This window comes from Pogona vitticeps, chromosome 8 (assembly GCF_051106095.1).
Source record: "Pogona vitticeps strain Pit_001003342236 chromosome 8, PviZW2.1, whole genome shotgun sequence".
In the NCBI taxonomy this organism is placed as follows: Eukaryota; Metazoa; Chordata; class Lepidosauria; order Squamata; family Agamidae; genus Pogona; species Pogona vitticeps.
The window spans coordinates 21,722,168-21,735,375 of record NC_135790.1 but is presented as its reverse complement, the minus strand read 5'-3'; the positions used below and the strand labels follow the sequence as shown (position 1 = coordinate 21,735,375).

At 42.0% G+C, this 13,208-nt stretch overlaps 1 protein-coding gene across 3 annotated transcripts in view; it reads right to left on the bottom strand.

Annotated features, from left to right (window-relative positions):
- NTM (neurotrimin) overlaps positions 1-13,208 on the bottom strand; it is an 840,076-nt gene that overhangs the window by 825,794 nt on the left and 1,074 nt on the right. The window lies entirely within an intron of this gene.

Genomic DNA, 13,208 nt, shown 5'->3' with positions numbered 1-13,208 from the left:
CCTTGATTATACAGTTGCTACCAAAACAGACAACCTGTTTGTCTATGTTTGATTACTAAGCCCCAGGGGGTCTCCTAGATTGTAACAGAGCCAGAACCGTACAGCTGGACTTGCTCATACACGGTGTCATCGAGCCGCTAATACGTCGTCTGAGAAGTTGCTTTGCAGTTTGATTTCTCAATAATAGGCTTCATGCGAAGCCCTTAAGCTCCTGAAAGCAATCTGAAAACTGCTTTTCCCTTCCATTTACATAAACACAAGTGGATCAGAAGGAATAATCATAGTTTATGCATTATTTGGGGGCTTTGGCGCTGGTTGCTAATGCAATGTCAGTGTTTAAAGCCTTGAAACTGTACAATAGAAAAATGTTGACATGCAAGAAAAGCTCTGCTAAAGTAAACAATAAATAATACAATATCTAATGCAGGATTCAATGACAACACGCCTTGACTCACTGAATCCACAAGTGCTAACAAATCAGGCTCACAGTCAGCGGCGTGCCTAAGTAGACCTCATTAGAGGTAATGTCACTCAAATCCAAGTTGCCAGAGTGCCAAATCACACCAAGGTTATCCTACGATTTGGCTAATAACTAAGAATAGCTATGCTGGCTTAAGATGCTGATATTACAGCTAATTTTATTTCTCCTTGCTGTAGTGCTGAAGTCCTCCACAGCAAGAGGCCACAGTGTTATCCGCCAATACTACCAAGCCACTTTGAGCAGAATATAGGCTGTGGACCACATCCAGCCCCCAGTATGGCTGACTGGAGAATAGGAGTTACTGGTGACTGATTCAGTGGGTGTAGCGAGTCCAGTTTTGGGTTTTATTATGAACCTTATATAGGAACTATCCAAGGTTCTGAGATCCATGTCAAATATAGTTGCAGTAACTCCTCATCTTCATCTTAGACCTATATAATATCTAAAAACCAGGGTACTTCATACAAGAGGGATGGTCTTAACAGGTTTGGAAACATACAATATCATTTTTTTTGGGGGGGGGATATGTGAGCACAAAAGCTTTTAGCAACTAACATGCACTAATGGAGGGGCACAAAGGCAAATAAATAGCCAGGTTTACTGTATTTGTTCCTCTTGTAATGTCTAGATCTACATGTAGATTAGAACTCTTAGGTTTCCTTCTTTCTTTCCTTGAGATCACTTCCCACTTCTTTGCTTCTTCATCTTAGCTTGTTAGAAAATAGCAGCAAACAAACCCACCAGGGACTTCTGTATCTAAGCGTTCCTTCTGTCTCATCTTCAAATGGATATCCAGAGTTAGCAACAGTAAATTCCCTCTTCTTGTTCAACACTAGTAATTTTATTCTCTCGAACACTCACAAGCTCAGCATTAGGCCACTAAACTCTGCAAACATGATACCAAGTAACCCTGATTAGTGTAAATTCAAGATTTAATGCAGCAGAAACATTCTCCAGCATCTGGGGAAAAACAAAAGTACATTATGCAATGACTCATCCTATTTCTCAGGAACGTTCCTGAACACATTCCCACCATTCGGTGGCACTTTGCTGGTACAACAAAAGAAATCTGAAGGCACAGTTAGCTCTCTGAGATGGTAGCAGCATCCCTCCTCAATCCCTCAAACAAACCCTATGCATCGTGGGAGACAACGTCATGACTCCTGAAAGTCTAGGAAACTGGGTGCAATCATGCTTTTTGCTTCACCAGCAAGCGATCTGGATGTTGCTCAACCTATTATGTCACATCAAGGCTCTCTTTTCTAGGAAATGTGCAAACAGTGTTGACAGAATCTATCCATATTTATGGCTATGTGATTTTTTTAAAAAAGTGGGCAAGATCCTGAACAAGGAGAAGAATGCATCCATGATACCTATGGACTGTTGACCTGACCATATTTTTTTTAAAAAAATCTGTGTACATTTAAAGAAATACCATCTTGACAGGGAACAACTTCCCTTGAACCCCGACTAACACAAGCCAATCATGGGTCTGAGCTCCATTCATATCAGTATATTAGCACAAGAGCTTTGAAAAGTTATTTTATGGAGCATAACTCCCCTAAGCGCCCAGTCAGCATGACTAGTGGCAACTCTGGCCAGTAATGGAAAAAAATGACTAGAAGAACGCCAACAGGTAGTTAACTGTTCACAAACTCTTGCCGAGATAGATATCTAACTCACTTACAACTAAAACTCTTACCTGTTTTCTACTAATTTCCCCATATCTGATGCTAGGTAGTGAGATATGGGTGTTGTAGTACAAACACGTAACATAACCAAGTTCTAGCTCAGGACTTGGGCTCCTATGCACGTCTGCAACAAATGGGCTTGTTCTGACTCACAATTGGTTCTTTCTCTGAACTTTCAGCTTTTTGTTCGATTCTTTCACATTTAGTAGGCAGCGCATGCAGGAAAGGATCAGGGGAAGGAGATAAGAAGCAATGATTGCCTTGTGTGTGAACAGTCAGTAGGTGAGAGGTGAGGAGAAATGTATGGTCAAAGGACCAATTAATTTACAGGTGTTTTCTGTGCTGGACATATTAACTGTAAAAGCATTTTTAAAATCCAGAATATCCTTCTTGGCAGGAGATGAGAGTGGTGAAGGCATCAACTCTGATTTATTATTAAGAAAGAGTGAGGTGCAGACGTTGAGAAGCATAAAGAAAAAGAAGACACAGAGCTTCTTGCCTGCTGTGCTGCTAGATCTATAGTTTAGCAGTAACTCTAATAATGCTGGGCCATAAATTTATGTTGTGTGTGTGTGTTAAAAAAATGGCCTCATGCCATTTTAAGGAAATCATTGGCTTAAAAATGAAGGTGAAGAGATTTCAGAGAAATTCTCACTGGTGAGATATCTCATTCTTTAATTTCTTGTTGTTTCAAGGCAGATGTGTGTGTGTCCTGTCTTTCATTGTTCAATCGTGTCTCCAAGAACCTTGCACTGTCATCGCCTCTGATTTCCTATGCTTTATTAAAGCCCAAGAGAAGGTGTCAGGAGAAAATCACTCCCATGGGATTGTTTCTAATGGAGAAGCCTAGACCTCTAAGGAGGCGGTCGTGTGATGGAGAGATGTGGAACAGAAAGTGGACAACAACACACAGTTCTCCCACTCGTTTTCTTAATGGTAAGGTAAGCTTAAGTAAACCAGAGTGCAGAAAAACTGAAGCCTTTTTGTGAGTGTCGGATAATGCTCTCAGAAGACTGGAGGGCATATTTGGCACAGCAAGATGTGATAGCAAACATAGGAGATGAATTCATAAGCCAACTCCAAAATTGGTGCCTCTCCCAATTGGACACTTTGATTCTAGATTCTGGGCACTCAGAATTCCCATCTCCATCTCATTACATTTCACTATGTCTTCTCCTCTTCTGTGCCCTGATTAACAAAACAGTATAGGAACCAACTTTACAATGAGTGAAACTACTGGCCAGTCTAGCTAAGGACTGTCTGTTTTGACTAGCCATAGCTCTCCAGGGTGTCTAACAAAAGGTGATGAAGTGGGTAGAGACTGACTCAGTGCTTGGAATATCTCAGCTCACCTAGAAGCAGGAAAAGGTCTCGGAATGCAAAATCAGAAGCGGGCAATGTCGAGATATTCTAGAGCTGCAAAACCCATGAGAAAAAGTAGGAGATGAAAAGAATGTTTCCTCAGTGGAACATTATGGGATTTGTCTAGATGTACGGTATTTTTGGAGAAGCTACTACAGTTGACCAATATCATGGAGGTACATTAATTTGATAGGACTCAAGTCATCTTTAGAAAACTTTTTTTAAGGCAGATGACAAAAATCAAGGTGACACTCTTGCACATTAGTGGAAACAGTGAGGAGATAATAGAACAGAAATGAAAAAGAATAATGTTTTAAAGGGAGTGCATGATCAATGGCATAGATATTGCAGCCCTACATTGTGGGACTGCCTAACAGAGGCCCTTATGCTCCATAGTCATAAGGACTAGAAATTTGCAGTTCTTCATTTTTAAAGAGTCACAGATGCTGAACAAGCTTAAATCTATGCCCTAGTCTACTTCCTGGTATCCCACATATACTACATAGGTCTGAATAGTTAAGTATCCACAGGGATGTCAACAGAGGTGGATGGGGCATTTTAGACAACCTCCCCTACTGCAACCCCAACAAGCATGGCTCATCATGACCATGTTGGTTGAGAATTCTGAGAGTGGTAGGACAAAAACTGTGGTCCAAATTCTGAACATGAGCACATTCCAAACATTCTGAATTTTACCCCACAGTAATGTTCTTGCAAGGTATAATAGAAAACCTGTAATGGTGATGACAGTGGTATTCAGGAGACATTATCATTTTTTTTTCATTTCTTAAGCCTTGCAATATACATAAGGCTTGCCGCATACATCTCTGACTCAAAGTCATAAAATAAACCAAGTGTTCTGTGCACATGTACTATGTAATTGGGATATCTAGGACTGTAAACATAGTCTGTTATTACTATTATTATTTATTACATGCTGATTGGTGGTGGCTGAGGTGAAAAATAATGATTTTATTGAACTGCACAGTAAATATTGACCTCAGTGAAGGCAAGGATATTATTATTTTCTTCAAGGGACAATAAATCTTGATATTAGCAGAAAGAAGTCAATATATTTGTTTAAATACACATCCATTGGCGCCATCTACACACCAACAAGAGAGGGGCTTAGAGTTCACAATCTCTCTCTTTCACTCAAGACTATAGTTTTAACACAATATACCACTCCATGTTGGGGTAAATAGGATTGAACTAGCAGAGCGGTTTGTTGCTCGTAATTTTCTTTTGCAAGAGATGTAAGTTGGCAAACCTCTGTCACTCATCTCTTCTGACAGCCCAAGATGTGCAAACTCTCATCCATAAACATCATCACCTGTTTAGAAAGTACAGTACTTTACTTGCTTTTTAACAGTCCTCTCTTTACGGACTACATAAACAACCCACAATCCAGCCATGTTTGCCACAGTTAAAGGTCAGTGTTGCACTGCTGGTAAAATACTCAGCTGTGGACTAGAGAGTTCCCAATTTAGCTTAGAGCTTGTTCATGCACAGAAACCAAGGAGCATCTTCTTAATACTTCTAATGTTCAACCTCAGTTCTCACTCTCCTATTGCATCCCAGAGACAGTGCAAGGCAGTGCTTAGTGTGCCTAGCAGCATGTAGACCCAGATTCAAAATTTCACTCATGCACAAAGGTTAAGGGAAGCTATTCTCTCCTAGCCTCACCTACCTCACCAGGTTGTTGGGATGATATCATACATTTCATCATATGTAAGAGGGGAGTATATCATACATTGCACCTCGAATGCCCCAGAGAAAGGAGCAGGATTTTACATTTAAAGGCTTTTGGATATCTGCAAGCAGGATCTGAAGGCCTTGGAAATGGATCTCAACAGATTGGCAACCTTGACCTCTGAGCGTTCAGCCTGGAGGCAGCCAGTGCATCATGGCCTCTCCCAATTTCAAGAGACACTTGTTCAGCAGACTGAGGCAAAGAGGCAGTCACGAAAGCAGCAAAATCAGGGAGCTGGACAGGGGAGAGATTTTATTTGTCTTCAGTGTGCAAGGGACTGTCACTCTCGAATTGGCCTTATCAGCCACACTAGACACTGTTCCAAGTCCTCCATGCAGAGCATGATAGTCTCTCAACACTGAAGGATGCCTAATCTAAATTAAGAATTGCAACCTCTACTATGCATACTTCTCATGAGAACATAAAAGCAGCCACATTGGACCAGACCAAAGGCTCCAGCCTTCTGTTCCTGCAGAGGTCAACCAGTTGCCTAGGGCAAGCTTGCCAATAGGACATAAGTGATATACAGAGGCATATTCCCTCTGATAGGGCAATTGTTTGAAGAATATCTGTGTCATTTGCACTGAATGTTTTCCATGGTAAAGCCTAAAATCATTGTTCCAGGAAGCAATGATGTTTCTTAGAAGCTTAGCCTGGATTCCTCAGTGAAAACAGCTGTAGTGGGAAACAGCTCCCTATCATGATTAAGTTTATCATTATGCTATTAACACGAAAAGACTAGACTCACTGGAAAATAAAATAAAGCTAGGAAAAGTGGAAGGTTGCAGGATATGAAGAAGACTACAGCTGCGGTAGGTTGACTCACTGAAGGAAACCACCACATTGAGTTTGAAAGTCTTGAGTAAGGCTGGTAATGATGAGGCCTTCGGCAAGGCACCAATACATAGGGGAACCCAGTGTGGTATAGTGGACTAGGACTCAGGCAAACTGGGTTTGATTCCCAAGCCCTGCCATAGAAACTCAATCGACATGTGTTTGGAAGTTGTAAAAACACTCCTTAATGATTTCACTTACTTTGAAACCCCTTACAAAGTTGCTATAAGACCGTTCTGATTTTGATGGCACATAACATATTCACAGAGGCCCCAGAGGTTAGAAGCAACTTGGTGATACATAACAGTAAAACAGATGAAACTCAAATCGCGCATGAACAAAAATAGTTCTAGAACTTAAGCCGAAAGAATAAAATACACAAGTTGCCCCCTTTCCTTTCATTTGACAAACCTAATGCCCTTATTGGCTACTTGACTTGGGCACCTAAGGCTGTATAATCTCACTGACAAACATTAAGCCATAAATAGAAAGCTTCCACAAGAATTATTTGTTTGATAAAAACAGCTGACACTGTTCTTGGGCCAACAAAAAAAAAAGAATGACATTTACTTTCTATGCAAATGCTGCCAGTAAATGCAAATATCAATATCTCATATCGGTTTTTATAGAAAACTTGAGGATTATGTATGTGTGTGTGTATGTATGTGTGGTTTAAGGAAGAGCTAGCTTAAATTTCAATCCTTGCTATGAGCTAAGTGAAAAATTTCATGACAAGGTGCAGACTTCTGTCACTTCAGTAGTGGGTGGAACAGCAGAAGGGTACTGGAAGAAACTTAGAAGCGACAATCTGCTCCCTTTGCTGTCCACATGCGCTCTTCGCCTGCAAAGGAAGTTGCTTGTTCATATTCCACAGCCTTGAGATACTTAAATCTGTGACCAAGGGTGAATGTAGCCTGCTATGCCAATTCAAAATTGCCAGGTGCCTGACATGAGGAGCCAGCAGCTGACATTCACCTTCCTTTCCCTTCCCCCCTTCACCCCCAAGAAAGCTCTCTCTATGCTCAGAGAGAGAGAGAGGAGGGAGATTACCAGAAGCAGTAAATGAGATACCCAGCAGAGGAACAAAAGGCTATAGCCAAACAAAACTGATCAGAAAGCATTAAAAAGGAACAAATCCTCCTAAGAGGAAGTGATACGATTACTAGAAAGAGAATGCAAAAATAGCAGCCCTGGCATTCCTTGCGGAGCTTGAAAGGGAACAGGCAGCGATGTGCTGAAGGGACAGCTCCTTCGCTTACTCTCCTCGCCAGCTTCTTTTTATATGTAGATATAGATACACACCCACACCCACACCAATCCAGACCCACTTATTAATTGACCTCCACTTGCGTGTGAGACCCTGTAGGAGCTAATCACTCATGCACTTCAACTATTAATCGGACAGCAGGAAAAATGTTATTTTTGTCTTGCCTACCTCACAAGGATGGGGAGTTACGTGCAGCTGGAAATATAACCCTTTTCCAAGCTAATGGCAGTACCAGTTAAAGAAAGGAAATGGAGTTTAACACTTAAACCCCAAGGGGAAGGGGGGAAAGTGTGTGTGTGTGTGGGAGGGAGGGAGGGAGGGCGGGAGTGGGAGAAAAAGAGAGAGGAAGAAGGGGATGACTTAGAACATGGATTGCTTTCTAAGCAGGCCGTCTGAATCGATGCAACAAGACTGGGTTATTGCAAAGCACAGCAAAGTCTACCTAGGTGTGATGGATGCAATGTTTTGTCAGGCCAGTACCCCTTTCTCTCTTAAGAACAAGCACCCTCATCCCTGATAAATAGCTTACTCAAGTGGTTTTTATATGCAATGGACAATGGACCACTTTAAAGTTTCCACTAGAAGCCTGCAATCCAATAATTGCTTCCTTCCTGTCTCCTCCATGCATGCCATTCCCTAGGGTTCTTTGTTCTAAGCCTACTACCAGTTCAGCATCCTTCCATTAGCCACTACCCTCTGGGTTCTCCTTTTCTTAACATCTTGTCTCTGGAGAATCCTTATCAGCCAAACTGACAGTTTTCCTTTACCTCACAGAATACGAGCTGCGAGCAAGAAACAATCATGCTTTTTCCACTTGTTTAATACAGGAATAAAATACCAACTGATGTAGCAAATTATCAGCACAATTAGATAAACAAGACAGTCTTCCAAACCCTTTGCCTTTTCCCAATTAGAAGCCAAATTTTTGCTCTCAAGCTCTTCCCTCCTCCTCCTCCTCCTCTCTCAGGTCACATCCTGCTGTTGATTCTCCTTGTTACTGACTAGGAGAAAACTTTTTTTGCTGAACCTGTATCCATGGAAGCCAACACTTAGGGGATTCTGTAAATAAGTTTAGTGGTGTGTTTTTTTTCCTCCAGCTCTATCCATAGATAGCTTTCCTTAATAACAAACAGTAAGGATATTTTTTTCTTTTTTTTTTTTTTGCCTTCCTTCAAGTTTCCAGACTAGTCATTTCTATTAAGCATTCAGAAATTCAACATTAAACTGCTACATTCTGCTAGTAAAAGTTCAAAACAATCCAATCACTTAACCAATAAGCATGGGATACATCATAGCCACAAACAAAAATGCTGTAGGAATTAAGCCACCATGAAGCAACGAGAACCAGAACGGGGTTTGAAACATTTGCAGAACTCAATCCAAATTTTATTAGAACCCCTGAATTAGAAACATAAGCAAGGCAAGGAATTTGCTTCTGTTACAGTTCTCTATAGGCCAACAAACCGCGTACATGTGCCTCTTAGCAAACGGTGATATTTTAGAAAGCTTTGTTGCTATGCAGGTTTAAATTTGGCAAAAATACAGCTTCATCAAATATTTGCTTGGGAATTCATCCTTGTAATATTCAGATAATCTGCTAATCCAGATGGCCCATGTCTAGTTGTCTGATTCCACAGACTTTAAAAATGTGGACTATTGTATCTGCATTCAATAAAAGTTGGAACAAAGTACAAATATATACTTACATATATTTTGGTACTATTCCATGAGAAACCCAGAGGGTGGAGTGGATAGAGTAATGCACTAAGACTCTGGAGAACAAGGTTTGAATCCCCACTCAGCCATGCAAACTGACGGGGGTGGAACTGGTAAACCACTCCTCAAATATCTCACTTGCCTTGAAAACCCTATTAGGGTCATTATGAGTCAGATGTGACCTGATGATGCTTAAGTACTTCATACTGTGCTAGCTGCATACAAAGGCAGCTTTCAGCACAAAATAAATTGAGAGACAGAATTAGTCCTGACTTCTCAAGGGAGTGAAATCTAAGCCTGAAGGGCAATGGCAGTGTTTTTCTTTCTTTTATTATTATTATTTTATTTTTTTAAGGAGAGCCATTTGCAAAGGGGTAGAGGGTCAATTGGTTCTTCTTTAATGAATCAAGTGGTTGTCTATTAGGCCCGGCAACTATGACCCAATGTTGTCAGACATAAGGCCTGCTTTAACGTAACCCAAAGCACTCATTTTCTAATTAGGATTGGAAAGAACATTGGATGCTGCCTTACCAGTCCATGCAGCTCAGCACTGTGTACACTGGCTGTCTGCTGTTCTGCCACAATCCAGATAAGATTTCCATCCCCCCCTTAAACTCACTTGCAGTTCCCAGGAATTGAACCTGAGATGTTCTGAAGACGAAGCACATGCTTTACCACTAAGCTACAGCCCTTCCAGGAAATCTCAGAACCCCACAGCAGCTTTATCACTCAGTTGGTGATTAAAAGTAGGTTTCTGTGCAAGTCAGATTGTCCACCTACTGTACTTCTACAATTCGCAGGATATATTCTAACAGGTTCAGCAAGCACTCCATGTGAACTGACCGTGTGTCTACAAAATGCACAGATGTGCAAGGTAACACACAGGGCCCACAAGTAAGCAGGCAAATCCAAGGACAGAAACTGAGTGAATGGGGGATCACTTCCTTATGGGAAGGAAGGGGGTCAACATCCTCCTTATACCCCCCCCCGCTCACTATTCAACAGCTCCTAGACAAAAGGATTTAAAAGGATCTGCTCTCATTTTTGGCAAACAGTTTAAAGAGGTGTGAAACGGGCAGTCCTTCTGAACTCAAAAACACCTTAAGTGTTCCAATGCAGATCATCAGAGTAAGTCAAAACTACCGATTTCCATGAGACATATATATTTTTTTTTCTAATGGTATATTTCAAGAGCTGGTTGGATAGCTCCATTGTCTAGGTATCTGGCTGCAGAGCTAGAAGCTGGTAGTTCAATTCCCCAGCATGCCTTCCGGGAGAAGAGATAGCCAGCCTGGACAAGCCACACAGTCCCAGAAGAACAGAATGGCAAACCACTTCTGAGTACTCTCTATCAAAAAAGCCCCGAAAAATATTGCCATAAGTCAGAACTAACTTGATGTCACACAATTATTTATTATATGTTTCAAAAGGAAAACTGTTGCTACGGTTTATATCAGAAATGAATGTCAACTTTTTAAACGGACTGAAAATTCTGTGAAAGTGTGATACTCGCCCTACAGGCACTATTGCTGAAGTTTTTAAGGTCTTTTGAGCATTGTCCCCATTGTGGATGTTGAGGGCACTGGATGGCAAGGCAAAGCACCCTACAGTTCCCCAGCAACCAAAGATTATGGACAGCAGAGTTATAACTAGCCATTTGGCTCACTGCCTTATTGGTTACACTGGGATCACATGAGAACAAGGAGTGAGTCCACCTGTTTCGGGTTTTCCTTCTGCCCAGAGAGGAGAGACAATTGTTCATAGTGGATAATTTTTTCCCCCATCTATCAGCAAATTTCCTACTGTGATGGACAAAACTCTCCCTAAAAGAGGGTGGTAAAAAAACAGCAAGTAGCAAATGAAGAATCTGAGGATCCCAAAGAAATCTATGGGAGAAGATGAAAATTATTGATACCACAACAAATCTGAGAAGCTACGCAATGGAGCCACACAGCAAGAGTGTCACTCTTCTACGTCAGGATGGACCAATGCCTTAGGAACAGTTATCCCCGAAAAATAGTTCCCCGTATGCAAAGTTAGCTTATCAGCAAGAAAAGCTTAATGCAGTCTTTCCTTCTTTTTTTCCTTGGCATGCTATCTTTCAGCATGCAGGGATTTCTCCCCCTGCCCCTTTGTCTGTGAACAATCAGGAGCACAATTCCTGTCTGAAGTTGTTCTGTCCAGAAATGTAACATCTCATGGAAGAGACAGAATCATCCCAAGCTACCAAGCTGAGGAGCACATACATACTAAGAATGTGTGTACAGTACATAACTACTGTAGGAAAGATACTGAAACAACCATCAGATTCAATGTGCTGTGACTGCCCAAGGAAGCTTTCAACCATTCTGTAAGTTTATGGAAGAGAAGGAAATCAGAAGTACTGTTAGCACTTCTCGGAAGCCATATTAACTTGGCTTTGCTTCTCCAACTGTCACCTTACAAACATTTCATCAGACTAAGGAATTTTGTAATATTAAGAACTTTTGTCTGAGTGTTTGTGTTTTCCTTTGCCCTCCCCAGCTCACTTTCCTTGTATGCCGTGGATCTTTTCAGATTTAGACTTTGAGAGCAAAAGACTGTCTTGTCTTGTTAAAAATGGATTTTCAATGGCAGAATAAGGCATCAAAGCAATGACTAACAAAGTAAATCTTGCACGGCAGTATTAGGGACTCTTAGCAGTGAAAACTGCAGTCACGAATACAAACTGACTGCAGCAAACAAAGAACTGGACAGCCATGATGTAGCCTCCAAGGCCCCAAAGCAAGCACCTTCATGTCTCTCTGGGACATTGTGAATACTGCAGAATGCAGTGTATATTATGAAGCTCAAGTCACATCACACACATACATGCCCACTGATACAGAAGGAACATGCACTGGCCTCTCCAGATGGCTGTAGAGAAACTAACACAAACTGACAGATTTGCCAGTATGGTGGATGCAGTGACATATGGGCCCATTTCTTCCATCCCTCCAATAAAATGTGCAGACAAATGTAACTTTGTGCACACCTCTCTCGCTCTATTTTCCATGCGCACCTCTGCCTGCCCACTTCCACAGAGTTTGCTTCTCGTCCTGAACCTATATCTTTCTCCCCCCACCCACAAGGATCTCTCCAACTACTTGGGGCAGTGAATTAAGCCTGCATCAAGTCTATTGACCTCAGCTAGAGGGGTCAGGGAGGATTACAAGGAAAGTATTTAATCAAGCTTATGGGCAGGCCTCACGTGTTAGAAGAAGTCAGCAAACCTTAGGGACTGTTAAGGAAAAAGTCGAGAGACTTCTTTCCCTTCTGTCCTCCATTTCCCCAACTCCAGCAATCAACTCCATCTCTCTCTTTTTTGGGGGGGGGGGAGGACCAGAATCAGCAGCTTTGCTGAACAAAAAGTAAGTGGGATGATGAGGAAGTGGCAAGAACTGGGAAGACAGAATCCTCAGCCTCCTTATGATCTCCACACCTGAGAAGTTCCCCTAAGCCTTCCTTGCCTTGTGTCAAAACAGAACATCAGCAACAGAGGGGGCGAGAAGGAAGGAGGAGAAAAAACGACAAACGCCTCTGAGATGCGGATTATACTCTTAGCAACAACAAACTAGCAGTGCCATTAAACCCGTTTTTGGAGATAAATCAGAAGCAGTGTGGGGGAAGGGAAACAGTAGCTATGGAAAGATCAGATCCAAGATTTGCACATACTGTCTGTCTACACAAGAGCAAACAGGGACAGACCAAATCACTCCACCAGCCTGGCTCTCTAGTTTGGGCAGATCAAGACAGTAGAGAAGTTTGTCATGGTAATATTATCAGGACGCTCCTGCCCCTTTAATCCCTCCCATCATTACCCTTTTGGACATCCAGATTTTCTCTCCCTCCCTACATTTTAACATCCGCAGCAAATAAAGTTGTATTACGCATGGGAGCGCCACCAGCACCACCCCCGATCAAATAGCCAGAAAAGACAGTCGTGGGGGTGGCGGGGGTGGAGAGAGAGTAATTGCAAACTACTTCCCCCCCCCCTCTTTCCCCTTAGCAACTGCAGAAGTTTGTGCGTGAAGTTTGCTTTCGCCTCCCGCGCCTTCCCAACCCCCCCCCTTTCACCGCCACCCA